At 31.6% G+C, this 25,338-nt stretch overlaps 1 protein-coding gene across 8 annotated transcripts in view; it reads left to right on the plus strand.

Moving 5' to 3' along the window:
• The window catches only part of Hr3 (nuclear hormone receptor 3 ROR-beta), a 99,850-nt gene that overhangs the window by 43,978 nt on the left and 30,534 nt on the right, over window positions 1–25,338 (plus strand). The gene's annotated exons all lie outside the window — the stretch shown is intronic.

Consider the following 25,338-nt stretch of genomic DNA (forward strand, 5'->3'; position numbering starts at 1 on the left):
AGTAAGATTTTACACATACATACACATATTTTGCTTTATTAATTGTCATTAATTACAAACGGTGCGAGTGCAAATGCTCGGTTTAAACATATATATCGATACAGCTGTCATCTTTATCGTAATCGACATTCGATACGCATATTGTTACATTATTAAGAATTTTGATCAGAGTCGAAACGTTGCAATTATGTTTTCTTTTATTATTTAACTATGTAAATATAAAGTAAATTTTTCTCATGTAAAAATTGATAGAAGAAAATATTCAATAAATTAATTTTACTAATTTTTTACAAATGTATTTGCTGAAGCATATAGAAAGAAAAGTGAGGCAGAGAAGAAGATACAGACATTTATAATAGCAATACATTAACATAATATAATATATGGTATATTAATTTAACATATTAATTTAATATGCTGCGTATTATGATATGTTATAGCATCAGTATAGGTTGTAATTAATTTATAATTATTGCTGTGGCATGAAGCAGTTTTGCATTGAGAATAAACCAGGAGTAATTAACGTGAAAATAAATTTTCAAAATGCTTAAGTAATATTAGTTTTCCTTAAAATAATTACAAAAGTAGGTTACTCTTATACATCTTTCGCTCGAGTCGTATTTTACTCGTAAGATTGACAGATGATAAATCTTGAACAAATCTATTTAAGGGGGCGGCGCAAATCTGTCGACAGGAGACTTACTCCCGCGTCCTCTTCGCAAATACGATATTACCAGAGCCGGCCTCATACGGGTATTCTTCTTACGGGGTTTTGCGCAACCCGTTCTTACGTGGGTACTTTCGCTTTGCATAATTCGCTCGGCATCGTGCGTTTCGATCGAGTATTCGTATTCGGGACGACCGCGAGGCGCGATATCATAAAATCACTTCCACACGTCTTCGGACAACTTGTAATATAGATACAAAATTATTTCTCTCTTTATTTTTTTTAGAACTCTTCTTTATATCGATGCAATAATCTTTTATACATGTGCACGAACAATCGTGACATTTTTTTAAATTGGCTTTCTCCAAAATATTGCAAATATTGAAGTTACAAATTAAATTTGATATAAAATATTTAAAGAGAAAAAATAATTATGAGAAAATGCAAATGTTGTTTTTACAGGCATTTATTAACATCTTTGGTGTTAATGTTAACTTTGTCGTGTTAATTGCTAAAATATTACTAGTTTAGTTAACCTATTTTTTGTTTTATAGATTTCCAAAAAAGCTACAATTTGTGTGTCATAGTATTAATATACAGGATAATAATAGACAGATGTATAAATCAGGCGGATATCGATAACGATAGAGCACTGGTTTCGTAACCCCTCAAAACCTTTAAACCGCATGTATTGTATATATTGTCACTGAATTATATTGCGTATTGCCAATGGTAATTATATTGATAATAATTGATACAATAATGCGATTATCTCCATCGAAAGATAATCTCTAATAAGAATACAAATATATCCGTTGCATATATATATATATATATATATCAAAATATAATATTACACACATATCCCTTATTAGATTCTTCACATCATCTTTGATTTATAACTGTTTTAAACAGTTTTTTTTATGAAAAATTGTATTACGTTATAATCTCTATTACTATTTTCTATATTTATAATAAATATTTAGCATATATTTTAAATGACTTTCTAAATAATTTTTTAACTTTTATGTGTGTGTTAAAATATAATAATATATTTACATTTTTAATGAGATATGAATTATTTTGGTAGTTTGACATTTTAAAGAAAGATATACTCTGAAAATATTAAAAAATGTACTTTAAATTGATCAGAGTTGACATCAAATGCGGAGAATTTAAAATAATCCGCGAGAAATGTGCTAAACTAAATTGAAGCTTTTTATCACTTTTAACGGAAAACTATTTATAATATTTAATATCATTTTTAAAGATTATTTATAATCCTTAACAAAGTATAGAAAATCAATTGTGTATGTACATTTAAAGTTCATCCCTATAGATATTTTTTTTTAATTAAAGATTTAATATCGTAATATGATAAAAAGAATAATATTACTTTCAATAAATTATATAAATTATAATCTTAAAAGATTTTTTTTATTAATTAGTTTTAATTGTGAGGTTTTAACTCTTGATTATGTTGCATAAAAGATTACAATTGTGTCGTATAAAAAACTTTAATGTAGTAAATCAAATGTTTCTAATATTTTTAAAAACTTAACCGTATTTGATAAGAATCATTATACTATTCAAATTAATACATGTTTAATCGACATAGATCGTAAAGCAAGAAAAATTATCAATTAATTAGAAAATTTCTTATCAAGATAAATAGCAAAAATTATTTTTTTTAATTTTTTATATTGCATTGAATTATAACTTAATAATAAACTAATACTATTTATAGATTTATCATACTTTTAATCTGAATATGGAGGTTGCGGAAATACATATCTTGTATTCAATATAAATTATTATCTCAAATAAATTAACCATTTAATAATTAATAAGCACTTATACAATATTATACATTATAAATAGTGCAAATATATTGCAACTAAAATATGATATAATATTCAGATCCTTCATATTTTATCTTCTCGCAATATTTCCTATATCATTTTTTATGAAAGACTTATTAGCGCCGGATATATATTTATTCAGGTGTTTAAGAAAGAAATTTTTCTTTTTGACAAGTATTTTGATATTTATTTGATTCCTCAAATGATTAAGACGATGACGCGCGAAATGAGCGATCACGGCGAAACGACGACGGCTTGCATTGGTTTCGCAACGAAGAACCTTCGAACCGGTTCGTCCGCTCCGAAAACGCGCGCCACCGTTCACCGCATGAGTATATCTCACGTGGCCATAGCTTTCACCTGCGAAAAAATATCCTGGCCGATGCCCGACGACGAAGTCGATCGAAAGTTCGTTGTCGTTGTCATCAATGTCTCACAACGCGACTCGTCACGTCGACTTCGTCGAAATGGCAAAAGCGTCCTCCAACTTTTCCTTTTCGCGTTGTTGGGAATTTCAATGTAACGCCATCGTCTCCGCAAAGGGTTAGACAAATAGATTGACGGCAGTTTTATGTGAAATCTGGGACAAGCCCCTTGAGAGCTATAAGTAGGATATTTACATGACTAAAGCGTGGTAATAAACTATGATAAGTCATATAGAAATGCAAAAAAAAAAAAAAAAAACGAGCAGAGAAAGAGAGATGCAAATGCGAAGAATAATGGCTATATAGTATAAGACGTTCAAAGCATATAATTCTTTTGATTACTTTGGAATCGTCTAATAAGAGCACAAAGACAGACCAATTAAAATTTAAATAAATGGAATATTGACGGAGCATTGATTTCTTAATTTATAAAATAAAATTATTATAAAATTATTACTGAATAATAAGTAAACATTTAATACCAGATTATCACGAAATCATTAAAAATGATAATATTATCATTGGCAATATATCCATTATATACATATAATATATTCACATATTATTTCATTTATTTAAAAGTTGTAATTATCTCCTTGACCTAATAATTACACTGAGGCAGAGAGTGTAGGCGCGTACGTTAATTAATTAGTATGTACATAAACAAATCGTCAATTAGTTAATCTCTCGATCAAAAGACAGTAAAAAGCGAAATAACACGAGGATGAAAATGCATTACGAAATAGGCGAAAGGGATAAAATTGACAGCGAAAAAAATAAAGAATGCATTCTTCTGATTGAAAGTTGTTTACAGCAGTTATCTTATATTGCAAGTACTCGGATGCCTCGTTGCGCGTTTTATCTCGTAATAACGCGGCGATAATTCGTTCGCGATGCGAAAGTTAATCGGCTACGCGTGAGCATCGCTCACCATTATTATTTGAATTTGTACGCCGCTCTGCTAATAGAATATCATGGACTAATTTATTCCTGGAACGGCGCAATGGAATTTATTTCTATGCACCATCGTCGTGCAAAGTGCATTCTCGATACATAATATTCCTTATGTTCTTATAACCGATTTACGGCGAAATATTTTCTTGTTTATTTTATGTAAGCACCATTTAATATTTTATTCGTATTACGTTATACATCTGAATTTTCTTTCAGATTCGCGCGCGTAAAACATCTGAAAGATTTATTTATAAGATAAATCTGTGCACAGCTTTCTTTTCTCTCAATATACTTAAAAGTAACGTTAAAATCGTTGATAAGAGAGCTAAGTAATTTAACTACATTTGGAAAATAAATAATATAAATAATTGTTAGTGAGAAATCTTAATGGAAAATGAAAATAAAAGAATGAGTTATCCATAAACTAACTGTAATAACGCAGTAACGAAAATTGCTCAACAATTAGCTATCTTTCTTCCCTTTTTTATTATCTTTATGTGTATTAATATAATTTCATGCTTTATCATTATTTATCCATATTTCCAACTATAATGACACGAACAATTAATTAATACTAGCAAATAAAAGACAAGATTAGAATTATTGTATTACATAATCTGGTAGAAAAAAATTAATTTAACGTTGTAATCATATAAAGTCTATTTCTCTCTCTTACGCTGTAGCATAAAATCTATCGCGGTTTCTTTCAAGAAACTTTACTTTAAATTACTATATTTAAGCACCAAGTTGTGCATGCAATTTTAAATTAATATACGTATAATTAAACATAAAACGAGACGCTTAAATAATATAATATACACATATACAAATGAATATACAAATAAAGAAAAGTGAGATGGTTACTCGCGAAATCGCCGATGTAGTTGTTACCGTCACTGCTACTGCAGCTGCGGCTGCAGTTACGGGAGGTAGGGTGGTAGTGGTGGTGATGGTGTTGGTGGTGGATAGTGATGGTAGTGGTGGTGGCGTCGGCGTTGAAGGCAGAGGACGGAGGAGGAACGGAAGCGTGGGTTCCCAGATCGATAGTTGCACGGCCGTGCAACCGACGGGCGCTTCTCGTCGTGTCGACGTCGACGACGACGACGACGACGACGACGACGATGCCGCCGCCGCCTCCACCGCCGCCGCCACCGTCATCGGCGACGGCGAAACGTCGATACGCTCGCACGTGCATCGTTTCCGCATCGTCCGAAAGCACGAGCGTTTCTCTTCTCGCTGGGAGATAAAAGGCGGGGTAAAGAGGGAAACGAGACGAGAGGGACAGGGAGGAGCAGGAGGAGATGTAAAACAATGCTCTACTGCCGTTTTGTAATATCTCCCACTCGCTGTGACGAGAGAGAGAGACGAGGCTTTCCGGCTCGTCGATGCAAACGCTCTGTGTTAATGGAGTGCAAGAATCTCCAGCTCGTGAATAGCGCCGGCTTTTCGTAAATATGATGAGACGATAAGGGCGAGAGAAAATATTGCTGATTCTTAATTTAGCTTCTTACGAATTGGTATTGATATTTGTTTCCGGAAAGAATACTCAATTAAAAATTAAAATTTTTTTTTATAAAGACTGAGCAAATGCGCATTTAAATTCTATTACAAATTTCTAGTTTAATTTTCCACATTAAGTATTTCCATATTCTTTTTAACATTTTTGTTTATATTTAATTTGTGCAATGCATTATCATAATGATAAAACAAAAATGTAATATAGTGAATTATTTCAGAAAGAGAGAACTATCTTATTTTTGTTTGTATATTGTCTTCTCAAATATTCTCAAAATATTCTAAGATTCAAGAATGGCGAAAAATCAACAATCCTAGGAGCAATCCACTTACTGAAAATTGTAACTTTATAGCAAAGCTTGTAGAAATTTTGCGAAAGCTTGCAAATCGTAGAATATGATATGGAAAAAGCCCGGTAATGTGCCTTGAGAGACATGAACGAGTTCAGTGTAGTTTTTACTTCCTGTGCTGTCGTGCGTTGAAAATGTGGGGAATCACTGGTATAATGCGTCGACGAGTCTCGAGATCCTCGAAAAGGAAGTTACGGAACGACGTGCATGCGCCTTGGGAGTAAGCGTGAAGCTCCTTAAAGCGGGATATCCCGATATCGCGGCAGCTTTCGATGGCCACTTTTACATGTGCATTATGAGACTCTATAACAAGATCGGTATTACGCGGATCGGAGTAAAATCCAAGATTACATTTTGTATTGTTCCTTTACGATTTTTTCATCGGTCATTAAGCGCAGAGAAATATAGCGGTAATTTATTAAAAGGAATCTACAGATATCTATGCGCGCGCAAAGTCCAGGTAATAATATATATTACGTAATGAAAATATATATGCTCCGCTTGAAATTATTCCGCTAAATGCTCTCATAAATGGGAGTCCTCTTGATATCGATTAAGGGCGAGAAAGGGGAGCACAGAAAAGGGAAGATCATCGATCGACTGCACGGTCTCAGTGTGCTACGACGCGATCGGATGTAGGACAACATTGCGAGCATCTTGGCTCGTCGGCATCGTTACCGATTTAGACCTATCTGTTCGAACATACCTATGCGAGCGTTGTATCATTAGGCTTGTTAGTAGTGTCCTTGCAACTGATCGCCGATCTATCTCCAGTAGAGCATCGAAAAAATCGAGATCGATTGTGTACCGAATACTTTACATAAATGATTTCTTTAGCAATATCGCTTTTTTCAAATAAATCAAATTTGAAACATTTAATTTTAAAATGCTGATGAGATTATAAAAAATTATTGTATGATATAATTCTTCTTTTTGTGTTAAGAAACATCAATACTGTAATGTTGAAAAAATTTAATTAAAGTAAACTTTAAAAGTTTGAATAAAAAAATATATAATTTTTTTTTTTTTTTTAGCTATAATTTTAGTAATTAAATATAATTTTTTCAGAGATCAAAAGTTTATGATCTTCTATTGTGTGATTATATTTCAAACTTATTTATAAAGACTCATAATTGTTTATGAGAAAAGATAAGCTTGACACAAACTTTCGCTAAAGAAACATTCTCTCGGAATTCTTTGGAGAAAACGCTGTTGAAGTTTGATGTAAATCTTACATTTGATGTAATACACACACATATATACACACACACGCATACTGCAAGAGGGAGGCACGATCGCTTTTGCAGAGAGGGTTGCTGGGACTGTAAAAGGAAAGGAAAGAGGGGCCGGGGAACGGAAGCAGAGCAGGGCAGGGCAGGGCAGAGCTTTAAATACCCCATAAGATTGAGAAATCGATCGACTTCGTCCGTTTACGCGATTGTAGAAATTCTAAAACAAGAAATTCTAGAATATATTAAAATAGATAAAGTTTCTCTTTCTGAAATATTATATTAGAAGAGTATAATAATGGCACAAACAAATATTGACAGAATATCTCGATCATTCCGTAAAAATTCTCTCAATATCAAAAACATTTTTAAAAAATAAGGGAATATGCTTTATAAAATTGAATTCAACGCAAAATACAAAAAATTGAAATTATTAAAGCTACAATAATAATTCAGAAAATATACTTTATATCTCTTTGCAATGTTTATATAATTAAAAGTAGAAAAATTATATTGATATAATATATAATATATTTATTTATTTTTTCAACAAAAATTACATTTCCATAGTACACATCGCGGTTTAATTAAAATGAGATAAAAATCAAACACAAAACAAAGCGCTATATATCAAAGTGTTTGCAATTCATTTCTAATGAATTGGGAGTTTGTGTTCTCTTTTATAGATATAACTTTGTTGAGAAGGGGGGGTTCAATTTCCTAAACAGTTAACACGCACTTTTCACCGCAGCAAAAGTCCGATCGCGAGGATGGGTTGCGCTTTCAGCTGTACGACGGATGATGCATGCTTGTAACGGAAGCGCGGAGAGGACGGTGCGGAACGGGGGTTGCGCAGGGTGGAGAAATCGATTCCGGGGAGCGTCGTGTTTACTCAACGTCCGCGTCGCGGCGCATTGTCGTTGCGATTTCGCGCTCGAGCACATCAACTTCGTATTTTTCAAGCCTGCGTACTTGTGTGTTGCACGCGCCACAAAGAGCGACAATAGAATAGAAGCAGAATAGGATAGAGTTTATCGCCTATTTTATATGACTTTTCATTGAAAGATTTCATACCCAAACTCGGTAAGAATTAAATGCGTATATACAAAAAATATAAAAGTGATAAATAAATGTGTTTGCGTAGATAAAAAATAATTGCGCACTAAAAAATAAAAATAGGAACGAAATTTAAAGCGTAATAAAAAACAGAAGGTGCATTTTTTATGCTCTCTAATTACGTTGGCTACATGCATTAATAAAAAAATAAAAACATGTAATGATATATTACATAAAACTATATATATACAGATAACACAATTATATTCAAATATATATATAGCAAAAATTTAAGATTAAAATAATATAAAATATTTTTTAAGTTAATTTTGAATAATTCAAAAATGAAAAAAGGAAAATTAATTATTTTTCTCTAATAAGAGAAAAAGAGAGAGAAAAGTAAAACTATGAATAGAATATATAAATCTTAGCATAAATAATATAATAAAATAAAAGGATCAGTATTAAAAATAATCGACCAAACTAGCACAAATTTTTACACTTTATTAAAAGTTACGACGTTTCGACCATATGGTTGTGGTCCTTTTCAAGTATAAACTAAAATAATACAATTAATAATTAAACTTATATTTCTAAACGGTTTGAATAAAGATAGTAATATGCATAGATTAAATTGGATATAAAAAGAGTACATACGTTATAAAATGTAAATCTTAGGTAAGCATGTTAAATAAAAAATTTGCTCACATGTTGTCAACATTAAAAGGAAAGAACGTTAAGTCAGTATGAAACTTTATCAATAACTAACTATATTAACTTAGAAAATGTGTTACACGACCTTTATTATTTTATCATAAATATTATTTAAGCTCTCCGTGTCCTTTTGAAGATTAATTGTATTCTTAAATTTTTTAATGTAAAACATTTCCGCAATTTCTCTTTTTTGCACATGTTTCTCATTATGTAATATGTTGAGTTTTGTCCAATCGAATTCATGTCCATATTTTATTTTATGTCTACTTATAACAGAGTGATTTGTTTCATGTAATTTAATATTTTTAAAATGTTCATTCGTACGAGTCCGTAAATGTCTTTTAGTTTGTCCAATATATGATGCATTACAATCTTTACAATCTAATTTGTATACAACAAGTGTAAAAATTTGTGCTAGTTTGGTCGATTATTTTTAATACTGATCCTTTGATTATTCTACTAGCGATATTAAAATAATTTATCGTATAATAAAATAAATTTAACAAATAAGTTTTGAAAATAAGTAATTTACTTAATTCGATAAAGTTTCTATTTAAAGATTTCAAATAAGTAGAGACGGGGGGAAAAAAAGAAGGGGACAAGAACAAGCGAATGGTAGAGGGGTTCGAGAGAAAGACTGCTGGTTTATGTAATCGCATCCTGCGTGAATATGATAGTCGGATCTCGTCCCGGCGCTTATTTACGTATAAACTACGCAACGTGACTGTCTTTTTTATCGGGGCCGTAGCAAAGGTGTTGCGTAGCAAGGAGACTTTAAACGGTACTATAAAAAAAAACAAGAAAGAGAGAGAAAGAGAGCTCGCGATCGTTTATCGTCGCTAAGTTCCTATCAATAATTATGACGATTAGCGAAAGCACCGCTTGGTGGATCATTGATCTTTCCGAAGGTAATTCCCATTCTCAAGTGATATTATGTCATTGAATCTCTCCTGTCACGACCGATGTCCAATGTCATAATACGAATCACTCTGAAAATGGAATAGTAATTTCAACATGATCATCATGATAATTCAAATCGTACAGAATGCAGCTTGATATTTCTGACTTTAATAGATATTCAGAACTCAGAAGGTATTAAAGAAATAGAGAGATAGATTTTTTAACTGCAAATTCTATAATCTATGACAGCTAGATATCTTCGCTATCTAAACCGGCTTTGTTTAAAAAAAAAATTGAAAATTTAAATTAAAGTTTGAATATTATACAAATAATAATACGCTTTGAGGTCTTTGATTGTGTCACAGCTTTTTAACAGTCAACATTAGATCAATACTGTGAAACGAGAACGGTCGTTCTATAACTCGGAGGTGAAAGAACGAATATCCTATATACATGCATGTTCAACATTTCCTGCCTTCTGCTTGCAAGTTATAAAATAGCATCGATTGTTCTCAAATGTCTTGATAATTGAGATATTCTCATTTTTTTTAGTATCTCTGATTAATAGAAAGCACAATTCGTGTATATGTGCATAAGTAGAATAAGATCATTTTTACAAAGAATCTATTAAGGATGTCATTTTTATTTTTCTTCTCTTTACGTGCAAAAAATAAAAGATGCGGAATATGTCGAAATAAAAATCTATCGCAACAAGATTAAAGTAGATAAAAAAAAATGACTATCGTCTAACCAAAAAAGATAGAGATAGAGCAACCAAACGGAGAGTATGTAGTGTAGCGTAATACCTGTCGCATAATTCCACCGCTATACCGCAATGACACCTGCCATTTTCGCCTTCGGCTACGTGCAAGAATATTTCGCAACCTAGCGCGACTCACGATTTCCTTCGTCGATTCGCGCGCGAGTAAAGAAACGTACTAAGGAGACATATTCTATACTGAATCTAATTATTCAAATGATAACTCCGTATTTGAAAATCAAACCATTACTCGAATACGATATATTTGAAGCTTTTAAATCAATATATTATAATTGTCATCATAATGCAATTATTTTATATACTAATATATAATTATTACAATGCAATATCAAGCTAACATTTATAATAGGATTAATAGTAGTTTAAAAGGATTTAGATTTATCTCAATACGCTTGCACATTGAAATAGGTAATGCACATTTATTTATATGATATTGTTTCGTTGTGTTATTTGAAGATTGCATGATGATGCCTCTTATCTCCATTTTAAATTAATATTATTATATGATACAAAACGGTATCAATTATTGCCTCAAGAGATCACACATACATTGAAAATAATAAATACTAATCGAGAATTAAATGGCAGATTAAAATGCTATATGTATATAACACATATTATGAAAATAATTTATTTTATATTTTATTGAATATTAATTTTACATTTTACATTTTATTTATGCAAAAACTTTACATTTTTCATATAAAAAAATATAATTTTATTTTATATTTTTTCTTGCAATCTCCTTACACATTTCCTTGTAATATAAAATAGCATACTAGTAAGAGAACCATACAAAATTCATAAAGTTCATATAAAATTCATATTTCAACACAATGTAAATTTTACGCTTTACTCAATAATTATGAGCAACGCAAACAGTAGCAATAAAAAAGACATTACATCTCGATAACAACATCGCAGCTTTCGCTGTGTTACACGTCGTCGTCGGCGGCTCGATACAAAATCGAACGTTGTTGCGAGGAGAAGAGGCTCGAGAACCACTGCGCGAGCAGCCTTGGCTGAAGTTGTCGAACCCGCGACCCAGTTACACGCTCGCGCCAACACACACGCGCGTCTCACCCACACCTCTCGAAGGTGCATGCACTGTGCAGTGCGCGCCGATGCGCGCACGCTGCAGCTCTCCTCGCAGTACCCTCTCGCTGTACCCCTGCCGCCTCGCCGCTTCGCGCGCGCTTGTCGTCCCCCGTCCCACTTTCCGCCTGTCTCTTCTCTCTTGTTCTCTCTCCTCACGCACCGCACACATTCGCACACGCATACGCGTCGTCATCGTCGTCATCGACTTTCCTCCGACTTTCGGCCTCTCCTCTCTATCCGATATGCCGATCGACGCCCCGCACTGCATCAGTGCGGTTCCCAAAAAGGTGCATCGCGGAGCTGATAATGAGGATCACGACGTGTGCACCACGATCATCCTCTTCGGCCATCCTCCTCGGCGCAGTACCGGTTTCGTATTTCGAAATGTGTGTGTGTGGATCGTTCAATTGCAATTATATGCAAAGTATGGTTTTTAATTTTGATTTTAAGAAAATTATCTGTACCCCCTTCGACATAGTTTTATGTTCCTTATACCATCACAAATTTTAATTAATTTACGAACATAAGGTAAAATTTTATGAGAATATAAACTGTTATTAAACATGAAAATTAAATCTATTAAATTAGAGAGAGAAGGCCCCTCCTTCTCTCTCTTTTCTTCTCTTGTTAATAATTAAAAAAAAAAATTAACTATTACGAGCTTTTTAGGCATTGGATCTTTATAAATTCAAAGCCCCAGGACACTTGGCCTCATATTTCCAGATAATAAGACGCTTTTATATTCTCACTTTAATGTTCCGCTATATTAATATTTGGATGAAAAATTTGAAAGTTCTTTAAAAGTAAAAAAATTATTCTTCTTTAAATAAGTATAATGTTACTGATAATTCCATATCTGTCTATACGTAGTTAGGTATTCCTTTCTCTTATACTTTTTTCAAATTCTTACATTTTCTCTTTCAGAAAAATTTCTATACGTAGTTAGGTATTCCTTTCCCTTATACTTTTTTCAAATTCTTACATTTTCTCTTTCAGAAAAATTTTTTTTAAGTTTTAATAATTAAAATTATTAGAGAACGTTCTCACGATTTAATGTCTGCACATATCGTCGATGTTTACTACTGCTCCAGACAATAAAAATTATTTTTCTCTCAGAAATAACTCTCTCTTAACAAAAATACAAGTGATTTCTCATTTTTGTCTCATATTTATATTAGATATTTATTACTGTTTCTCAAATTATCTTTTCCAATATTTTCACACAAATAGTGTTCTCTATAATTTAATATAATAATGATGAATCTGTACTTGTCAAAATTCTCAAAAATTGTGTTTACAAATAAATACACAATCCGTAATATCGTATAAGAATAAAAAAGAACAATCTTCTAACATTTTTATAATATTTAAATGATTAAATGATTAATTTAAATTATTGATTTTGTGGATTCTATGTGGATACTATATTCACAATTAGATTATTGAATTATGTCTACCTCATCTCTTTTTCTCTCGTTCTTTCTCTCTCTCTCTCTCTCTCTCTCTCTCTTGTATTTTATATATATATATATATATATATATATATATATAGAATATATAGGAAATGTTTACCTAAAAATTGTGACAAGTCATAAATTGATATTAATATTACGCGATATCGATTATCCTATAAAAAGATATGTATTTTTTGAAACATATGTGTGCACGCGCGGGTGCGCATGTACTTATCTATAATTTTATTATTACTTTTCATAATATATAAATAAAACTCATACACACTTATGATATCATATCAAAAAACTTATTAAAGAAAATGAAAATCGTTTGCGCATTAGTAAGTAGAAATGAACATTGTGTAACACGATTTCTACGGCATTCTAGTATAATATTAAAAAGTTAACACCACGCGCACGCTCTTCGGAATATATAAAATATCTCACCCTGCTTTTTTAACTTCGTGGTTAACCTACATTCTACGGGTAACGAGGGCGTCTACCAATATTAAAGTACGTTTATTCGCGTACATCTTATCGATTGTGAGTTTCGATCAACTTCTCATACAGTATATCTCTAGAACGGTGCGATGTACCATTTTCGAATAAATTTATCCTCGACATTTTCGTATTTAACAAATACTATTTCTTCAAGCAATTCAGGTTAAGATATTAAATTTCAAAACGTCAAATTTTCACATAAGTTTTCTATTTTCACTGAGATATTTTTGTATTCATCAACATTTAAATAAATAAACGTATAAAAAATTTTTATCTTTGAAAACTATTTATATTGTAAGTGTAACATCATCGATTATGTTTCCTCTCGTATAAAATATTGCTCGGCTTTATTCATCATTATAAAATACTAATTTAAATTCAATTTAATCATCTTTTGTACAGCTCGTATTTTGAGCTCATATAAATTTAAACGTTTATGACACCTTTTCAATATAGTGATAATTTAATATAGTTTTATCATGCTTTTGATATCATCTTTTTATAAAAGTTACTACCTTATGGCAGATAACTGGTTTTAAAATTTACACAAAACAATGGTTTACAATTTTACAACGTTGCTGACTTATAACACTTGTTTGTAACATTAGGTTTCATCTAACGATGAAAAGTGTTTGGAGTTGTAATACATATCATATCACTGTCAGAGACGTTCGCGCGGTTGACCAATTACAACATCGATTACAGATGCACGCCCACACATTTGCACGTAATGCATAAGCCCTGTCATCGACTGCTTCCCGACAATCACATACACCTTTGCACAAAATCGGAACAATCATTTGACGATGAAGAAATCGTCAATAAGATATGTCTTAATTCTTTTAGCTCTTTATAAATTTTTTAAACATAAATTATTTATTTAAAAAATAAACTAAATTTTTAAAATACGACCAAAATACATTCTTTCAATTTGTTATCAGTTATCAGATTACATAAGGTATCTATTTTAATTTCAATTATATCATTATTACTTAAACTTATGACACGTTCCAAAATTTGATTTTGCACATCGCAATTATAAATAAATAATTTTTCTTACATATTCAATATCTGCAATAAATTTTTGATTGCCTAAATAAAAAATCGCGCAGGAAGTGTAGCATATAAATATGGGGAAATACGTGTATTAGTCGTTCTGAGATCTAGTACGAAGTTATTAATAGACCGAAAAAGTGCAAAAGAACATATTCATTCCGGAAGTTTTTTCGCGTGCCGGATTCTCTGATGGTCGACGGACGATGCGGCTAACGTAGAACGTGAGAGTTCGCGAGTGGCGCGTGGGTGGATGCAGGTATGTAGGTACGTGAGAAACGACGTAGGCGAAGCGTTGCATTGCCGCCACGTAATATTCAATCGCGCATTTCACCCGCGCATTACCTTCGTTTTGTGACGAACGCGATAATCCATAAGCAATCCATAAGCAAGTGAACCTGATTTATCAAAATGATCTAACATTTATTATTTATATTTCTTTATGACACAATAGAGATGCATTTAAAAACTACTCATAGAATTTACAGTTTACAGAAGTCATAGGTCGGAGAACTTATTGAGATATATGATTTTAAGACATTGACTAATTTTTTTACACTGCAAAATAAAGAACATTTATATCGATGGATAAAAAATATATTTTATATCAAAATTTATGAAGATTATATAATTGTTTCGTAAGCGAAAAATTAATTTAATTAATTTAAAAATTAATTTATGAAATCTACAATTCATTGTCAGCAAAACAGGATCAGTAATTTTACAATAGATGTTACCAAAAATATGAATTTATCAAAACCACCCCTTTTCTCTCTCTCTCTCGTTTTCTTTTAGATATATACTTCATTTCTAGATCATTTATGACCTTTTCTCGCGAGTTCGAGACGCTTCATTGAAAATACCGGAATATCACGTGTTTAATAAAATCCTATACGTATGCCATACACAACATATATATACATACATGACGCTCGCTGCCAGCTATTACTGACATAGCCGACGACGCTCGTACCTCGTTATTGCGCACAGAATCGCGATGCGAATGTGAAATCGTCGAGGACTGTTCCGTGAACACGCGTTCTTCGCAGAACCAAAAGTCGCGTTTTACTCGAGGCTGCAACGACGCAGCGGCCGCCGTGTTGCGACACGAGTGGAGTACGAAGCTATAATCCGGTACGGTATAAAAAGGGAAAAAAACGTATTCTCTGAGGGGACGGAAACGCGAAACGCGCCTCTCGCTTACGCAATTCTCAGTCGAGCAACGACTGACTACGTTTTTTTCTCCCGAACAGATTTAGGATGATCAGTCTTGTCTCTATTTGTTCTTTCTTTTTCTCGATTATAGAATGATTCAATCGCAGATTTAGTAACATATTTCTTAGAATACATCTCAATTATGTATTTTATTGCATAAAGTTGTAATTTCCAATCTTTTTAATTTTTTGTTTATATTTGTTATATCTTACAAGATAATCTCTTGGTTATTATTTATAGCTTATTTATAGCTTATTTTATACATAGTAGAATATTCAAAAATATGAAAATTAGAAAAAATATTGTGATTATATCATCATGATTTATCATAATAATAAATTATAAAATAATTGCATTTCCCTTATTTTTTATTAATAAAAATTAGATAATATTATTTCAAGTTTATTTTATTTCTGTAAATTTGAAATTAATAAGACACAGTTACTGTTACTATATAAAAAATACTCGGCTATACTGTTTGTAATAAATAGTAATATGAAATTGAAATTAATATCTTTTCAATATTGTCTTATATCATAGTATGTCAAAATATTTATTTACATGCTTTAATATTTCTCATACCATGTTCTCCCGAGAAACATTGTTCCAAAAATTGGCTACATTTTATCAGAGAAAAGTTGTTTTCTTATTTTTATTTCAATCCACAGCATGGATTCATTAAGGATCATTGACCATATGAAAATAACGCCGGGAGGTATCCTAAAAATAAATTGTTCCCGATTGTATTTAATGAAAAGTAATGTTTATTTTTTTGAAAGCAAAGAAAAAGAGAGAACACAATTTTTGTTAATTTAATCTCTGCGTAATGAAGCTAAATTGGGCGTGAATACTAATTTACTTCATTGTAATCTGATTTGTGACAATAAAAAGGACGGCTCTTTGACAACATAATTCTCTCACCTGCGTGCTCATGTACATGTAATATGTATTTAAATATCTCGATTGTGTGTCCAATATTAAGTGCTCATGGATCGTCGCAAGCACGTCGATGCGGGCGTGCTTTCTAAATTTCACCACGCATCTCTCACGCGTGGATCGCTCATGTTATCGTGCAAACGAAAGTGACTTTAGAATCGCATAAAAATACAAAATAAAAAGCTTGCAATTAGCTCTTTTGACATTTCGTATATAGGGTATTCTCCAATAAAGCTATATCTTAAAAGATATTTTAAGATATAGATATTTTAAGACACAGATATTTGATCACATTCAGAGTAAGATAATAATAAAAGCTCTGTAAAAGCAAAATATAAAGTTATTCCAAATTGAAAATAAAGAATACGAAACAAATTATTAATGAAAAATATTTTATCTTAAAAATTATTAATTTTTATTTAATTTTTTAAAAATATTTAATGTTAAAAATATTAAAATTCTGAAAAAATTTAATTTAATTTTTGTCAGAAAATTTATTGAAAAAGATTGTTTAAAATTTGTTAAAGAATGTCACTTTATTATCATTATACTGTTCCTTTGAGATATCTTGTATGTAACCTTCAGTTTTCGAAGGTTCGTTCATTAAGTCGACGCAATGTTCGATTTTACTCAACGAAATAAAACTGCACAGTAAATCACAATAATAAAAGATTATCTTTTCTCTTGCATAAACCTAAAGATGCAGCGACATATAAGAAGATTACATTCGAGTCCTTGACACACAGAAATTATTGCAAAAGGGTGAAGCGCAAAAAGGCTTTTCACGTCGCATTTGGCGATCCGATCGAAATCGGAGAACGCGAAGTTCTCCATGAAGTCGCGCAGACGTTAGACCTTGGAGAATTCCGCGGTGCAGAACGCGAAAAGGGCAAAATCCGTGAAAACAGCGAGATAATCTACGGGATTATTTCATAACTTAATGCATTATATAGTTTGTATGTTGGAATGTTAATATACATATAGAGAGTTGTGTGTGATAATTTTTCTAAAGAAAGATATTTTGTAGATATTTTGTTCTCCGGCTTTAATTAAAAATACAAAAGAGTGATACCATTGAGAATGAAAACTTTGGAGAAAGTCGAAAATTTCAACTATACCGCTATATATGAAACAAGAATGTGTGTTTACACATGGATAATTTTTACTTTATTCTTAATTATGAAGAAAAGATTAAATAATCTCTTTCTCTCTCTCTCTCTCTCTTTCTCTATTTCTCTATTTACCAAGCTATTTTTTGTTTCAAAAAATATCTTGCAAATAAAAGAATGTGATTCCAATCGATGCAGTTAATATATTTGTTCGTATAAGTATATCGAAAAATAATAACAAGTATATCGAATACTAAATAAAATAAAGAAAACCGATATTATATTATAATGTATATATGATAATACAATAACATATTCGCCACGTAAATGTCATATAAATTTAAATATTTGCCGAATCAATATATTGTCTTTGAAATCAGCTTAATATTAAAAATACTATTTATAACCGTACAGCAAGATTTTCTTATATAAACAAAATTGTATATACGTTTCAGTATTGCAAAATCGGAATGTGAAATAATTACAATCAATCAATAGCAGTCCGTTAGTAGTTGCAATGACAGCCGGATAGATTATTTAATAAAGTGTGCATTACGTTATTATATGACAGATGATTGGCATATATGATACGTATTGTAAAAATTAATGTCTATCATAAATATTAGTATTCTATATCCTAGTGTGTCTTGATCTCTAAAGTGTCGTTTATATACATTGGAAGGGATTAACATGCTAAAAAAAATCGCGGAGAAGATCGCTTAACGAGAAGCGCAAAAGAACAAACGTTCTCGCGCATCGCCGTCCACGCGGCAAGTAGTGAGGGCCAACAGTAGTAACAGCGATGTGGGTCAGCCGCGGGGCGGCCGCGCGGGGCCCCCTAAGAGCGGCCGGCGAGGATCGACGAGAACGGCCGAGCGGCAATCACGTTGCGCGCATCTGGGTCAGCGGCGTAACGGCGCAGGCGTGATGCAGACTCCCGGTCGTTCACCGTTGACCAAGTTACTAACCTTCCGACACCCGGTCGTCGCTCGGTTCTCCTCGTATTGACCGCCGGAAAAACGTTGACTTTTCGCACGCGGGGGTGAGGCTAGGATGGGGGGGAAGGGAAAGAACTAGACATCGCTTCTATGTCCGTTGACGCGACCCCTGTGTCTCTCTCTTTCTCTTTCCTCTTTTTCTACTTTCCTCCTTCTCTCTTTTCTTCTTCAACTCGCCTACCCCCTTGGAACACTTTTCCGCTCTTATATCCGGCAATTGTTAGATATCGATTTCGGGATCGGTTTTCCCTTTCATCATTTGCAATACTCTTCTCCGATACTCTAGAGATACTTTTGGTATCTACTTGATGCGTGTAGTAGCATAATAAAAATGCCTTAAAACTATTATTTATAATAAAAAAGATTAATATTCTCTCTTTCTTCGCGAATTTCAAATGAATTCGTGATTTCGAAGGCGCGTGTCATTGTTCTGATCTGTAATCGAAGTGAGATTTCATCGACATTGAATTGTTACGGCTCGATACCCACCAATGACTCGTTGCATGATTCGTACCGTCTCTATTCGTCGATTGCATGACGATGAAGAATACAACGTAATGGCACAAAACACTGTGTATAATTGCGTACAATAAAACCCTGTCATTAACGTGAGAAATACATCACATCTCAAATGATTTATATTCATTTTTCACATAAAAGAATCATACTTTATCAAATTAGCTGAAATCTAAATTTACGTGACATGGTTTTTATCATTTTTTATTTATAATTCTGAATTAAAACTTAAAGTAGAAAAATCCATCATTTGGACAGACAATAACTGACTTTTGCATTATAAATGTTACATAATAATATCCAACAATTCCAATTCCAATTAGTTAATAATATTTTTTTAAATGTTCAATAAATAATGAAGATAATTATTTTATTCTTGCAATAAAAATTTAAGAGATTGAAGATAAACGATATTATATAAGAATCTCTGGATAATCTACTTTTCTAGACAATATTTCGAAAGAAAGAATGCACTTAAAGAAAAATTCTTTTCTTACATGATCGTTCAACATTTTTATAAATAATATTTATAATATTTTTACAGCATTGTTTCTTAAAATAATTTTATTTAAGAATATGAATATAGAATCAGAATTTTACGTCAAGCCTTTAATCATACTAAATCCCAAAATTGCGACATTTAATATTATACAAAAATTGAATTGAAGTTATATTATCTTGCTCTCTGGAAAGAGAGAGACTTGAATTTTATATATCTACTTCCTGACTATAGTGCGGCTATCGCAATAGGGCGACAAGAGTACACATAAAGAACAATAGCTACCTATGTCTATGAAATTATGAAATGTGTCTTCCTCATTGCACGAGGAGTGGATAATATGAAACTATATTGCGCCGATATATACCGTCATCGAAGCAACCAGCAATCGTCTAAAACCGCGAACCGAGTTGTCAATGAGTGCGACGTGGACGTACGTGTTATTATGTACATATACATAATATAGTGAACCCACGTTTGCAACTATTAAATTCATGCTATAATTTGCTTCGCTTTTTTAATTGGCTATTGTCTTATATGTTTTTATTAGCATTGAAGTTTTTCAGACTAATCTCTCTTTGCAAATTGTTATCCATAACTTATGTACGTATTGTATAAGTAATTTACCATATCGTATAAGACTTACTATATATTTTTCTTTTATATTTTTTATTTTGTAACTTTTTAATTTAAAAACTACTATTTTTGTCGTGAATAATTTTTTATCTTTATTATATGATTTTTTATTAAATTTTTATATAAGTTTTTTTTTAAGACATAATAATTTCAGAAATTTGATGTGTGATCTTATATCAAAGATTTTTAATATTTTTAAATTTATAAATACACTAATCGGCGCAATATGGAATATAAAATACATTATATAAACAAAGATTACATAATCCATGATCTGTGAAAAGTAAGGTCTCTGTCGCGTTGGAAATGCTCCGACAAATCAATCCGTCCGATATAATCCAAGTCTTAGCACACGATAGAACGAAATGCCAAAAAGTAAAGGTCAACGTTCCGCAGATGACGATGCGCTCAGTATAACACAATCTAACGCAGCTATCTCGAGCATTGAAATGCGGCAAGAGCTTCACAATTGCTTGCAATAAAACGAAATTTCATTCATATTTTCATATTAATGGTTCTTGAAACTTTGTCACATGTTTAACACGTCGTTGCAAAAGTAATAATTATTATTTCGCGATTTCGTAATGGACGAAAAAAAAATAAAAATCATAGAGCATTCTAAGAATGTATCAATGTTCGAAAAGTTATATACAGAATTATGTTTATTTGTTCTGTTATTCTATATTCTCCGAGATACATACATTTATTGTTTTGGATATTAAAGTATATCTGCATCGTTGATATATTTGACAGATAAGATTGATTGCGCGTGCAGTGTTCTCCAGGAAGTTGAGCGAAAATAGATTCGCAACATACGTCCGGACGCATTCATAAGCGCGGTGCTGTTTAGACTCGCGTTCACTACGGTGTTGTACGAAATAGCTATTCGCGTCTCGCTCGGCCCAAATCCGAAGATCATTTCGAATACCGGACGATCTTGGCAGCCAGCGATCTTTCGATCGGTCGGCTCTGGCCTGCGTGTACTACTGTGACTATCGGTGTCGCAAGCATTACAACATCTGGGGCCTCTCTTAAGGAAACTGTAACAGGTCATTTTTGTCCGCGGTCGAGCAAGAGAAAGAGTGACGGATATATAAAGAAAAAGAGAGAGAAAAGGAACAGAAAGAGCGCAAGAGCAAAATGCTTCATATATGTATAAAGCTCATCCATTAGTTGCATCTTTCATAAAATGGTGCAAAATCGAGGGAGTTGTATAAAATTCTTTGAAAAGCTATTATTTTGTACCAATCAGTTAGCGACGAATTTTAGACCGAAACCGTTCGAATAATTATTAACTTCTTGTTATTCTTTTTATTATATCCGCAATGTTTTCCGTAAAACATGACGCGATTGCCTAAATTTTCATTTTCTATGAGTTATAAAGAGATATAGTTCTATGGATTATAAGATCATATTTTGTTAATAATATTTTATCAGTATCAAAAATATTTCTAAGATATCTAAAAGAAAAAGATATTAATATATAAAAAATATTTCGGTTTTACTTTATTTTATTATTTGAAGAATAAAAATAAAAATAGAGACAATCTAAAAGCGATCCTTAAACATTAACCATCAATTGTTATAATGCTGTTATAAAAAATTTAATTTCTGACAAATATATTGTATAAACTATTGGGAGAGTACCTCGAGAATATATATAACATTCATCATTGAATTTAAAACTGATCCTGTTACAGCAATTATTATTTATATTAAATTTTTTATTTTATACTTTAGCAACTTCTTGGTAGTTTTTTTTTTTTTTTTTTTTCAATATATGGAAATCATTTATTAAAAGTATTCTCTCTCTTTTTCTCTCAAGTCAAGGAGCAAAACTCGTATTATTGAATTTATAACTGACCTCGTTATAATAGTCTGTTCATGCATATATAACCAAGCTAATTGAGAAGTATAATATACTCATTTATTATAACATTTACATAATGGATATATATGCATAATTTTAATAGACATCGTTTAACTTTATATCTGTCACATTGCTTTTTTAAGTTCTTGTTTGTCAAATTTATAAACGGTGAATCTCGAAATTACAATATTCGCAAATGTAAGTCATTTGATGAGAAGTTTCAATTTAATTCTTTAATTTGAAAATTAAATTAATATTTAAAATCTAAATTTAACTATAATGATTTATTGACGATCTATCATTATAATTTAGCGAAACATTTTTGTAGGCAATTCCATTAACAAATCTTAATCTGCAACAATTTACAGCAAACAAATATGTTGTTTCCGATAGAATTAATCATCCTTTTTGCGAAAGCTTTTTCTATGATGATGTTACATAGCTAAATAAAATAACGAATTTCGATCGTTAATATAAAATAATAATGTCATTCTTATTTATAAATTTGACTTAAACTTATCAGGTTAAAATGCCATCGTAACTTGAGAGAGTATGTAACTAGAGCACTTAAATTTTAATATCCAAAGCCAATATGCCATTTTTTAATCTTTCAAATTTGTGCTTTCGTGATTTAATTTTAAATCTCGAATGCTGCTATTGCAAGACTTAGCGTTTACCATGCTCGACTTGCGTTATAGTATGATTCCTAGAGTGCGATTCATGGAACCAGTGCATGGTCGTAGCGAGTACAGCGTGAATCTCGATCTGAATGTAGGTCAGAACGCAAAGCAATCGGTATAAAAGTAAGTCGTAGTACGCGACATAAAACAAATATAATTATTTATACATGATAATCCTTTTTGAAAAAATATTTTTCTCAACTTGACGCATAATCTAAATATTATTGTTAACTTATAATAAAAATAAAAAGTATAAATAATAATTTCCGATACTTGTATACCGGTAAAAATAAGAAAACTTAAGTCATTATGATGTAAAAATAAGGTAGTAACATAAAAATGAGAGAGCAAAAGAAAAATAAGAAAACATACAGTAAAACATGATACATAGTTAACAAATTTTATTTTAGTTCTCTGAAATAAGTTCGCCTAAGAAAGATCCAAAATTATAAAGTAACACATAACTTACAAATTAATTAGAAACAAATTATAATTACAATTTTATTTACTATAATTACAATTACAATATTTATAATTACAATATTTATTATAATTACAATTTGTTATATGATCTCTTGAATTAAAATTCGAAGACATAATTGCATAAATTAACTATAATGAAAAATCGCATAGTAATATAATATAAAAAGAACATATTCCGTGCACATACAGTATATCACTAATGTATTAATTTTCTCTGCCACGCTATTAATTAAATACGTTTAGAATTTGATATGAAAAATCATGATGATTATTTATATACTTATGTCGCCAATGTAAAGCTCGACAGAAAAATGCCATTATCGCCTGGCGTCGAGTTTGCATCAATTATCATTGCGACGTTATCGACAAATATTCGAAATTGATCTATTTAGGAGGAAAGACTTCTTTCCAATCAGACAGATATAATGGTATTAATAACGGACTCGTTTTCTATCGCGTTACAGTAATCGTTTTATAATATCCATATCATATTCGGTGGTTAACAGCAAATTGATGCAAATGTTACATGTTGCGTTCAGATGGATTTCCGAGATATTTCATTTTTTTATTGAAATTCGCTTGGGGTTTCAATTTCTACTTAAATTTCGTGTTTAACGATTTCATATGAAACTCGCATTACATGATTTTTTAATTTTAACGAAATAATATCTTGAAATTAATATATACTATCGTAGTTGAATTTTCGTTAATCATTTATATTGCAAACTAGGTCTCTTATTAACAGCCAGAAAAATAGATGAAATAATATTAAAATGTATATTAATGTATAAAAATTTAAAATCTATATATTTGATTTAGATCTTATTTAAAAGAGAATAGAGAGAGAGAGAGAAAACACATAAAATTTTTGTTGGAGGAGATTAAAATAATTTTTTAATATTTCTTTAAATATTTATTATTTCTAATGTGACACCACATCAAAATATGATGTTTTTGATCCACATAGAATCTGACATTTAATTTTATGGGTTACATTTATAATACTTATGAATTGAATTTTTATGTGTGGAGTGAATTGAAATTACATTCGAATATAATGCATACAAATTATGTAGACACTCTTTCTCTCTCTATCTTTCTCTTTCTTTTTCTCTCACTATTCGATGGCTATTTAAAATTTCTAATATTTTCCTAAAAAAAATCAAAAGAAATCGTATCTCTCGGCGTGAATCAATTTCTACGGATATTATTTTATATTTCTACATTCTCTTCTGTTTCATCGCTGAAATGGGTTAACAAGAGTAGCAGTTTAGTCATCACGATCTGCGTCGTCAAAATCTCGGCGTATCGCCTACGATCGTTCGCCAAACAATGCGCGTCGCTCGTGCGACGGATAATAGCCCGAGAGAGTCGTTGAACCTCGCGAGCTTTCCGAGATGACGCGCGCGAGCATATTGCTATACCGCGGTTACAGCATTACGTGCGGACTTGGCACGAATTACGCGTTCGACGTTTATTATACCGCTCGGAAACGCCTGTCTTAAAGTTCGTCGTCTCGGGACCGGTCAGAAGTGACGTCAGCCTGAATGCGAGCGTGCGAGTGTCGCGTGAATGCGAGCGAGCGAGCGGCGACGTTAACCCTTTGCACTCGGTCGTATCTACATTGCGTTCGAATCGTTACACACCCAAGTCTGAAAAATGGTTATATCTTGTGTTAGGCCAGTTGACTCAAATATTCGTGTAAATTAGGGTATGGCGGAACCGAAGTTATTAATTGTAATGATTTTATTTGGCTAATTAGTGCGCATCTCGTGCGTTGATGAAATTTTTGTAGAATTATACACTCTTTTCATATATAATATCAATTTTCTTTTTA

Source organism: Prenolepis imparis, unplaced genomic scaffold (genome assembly GCF_030444845.1).
Source record: "Prenolepis imparis isolate NDT839.2.m4 unplaced genomic scaffold, iyPreImpa1.0 SCAF_1, whole genome shotgun sequence".
NCBI lineage: Eukaryota > Metazoa > Arthropoda > Insecta > Hymenoptera > Formicidae > Prenolepis > Prenolepis imparis.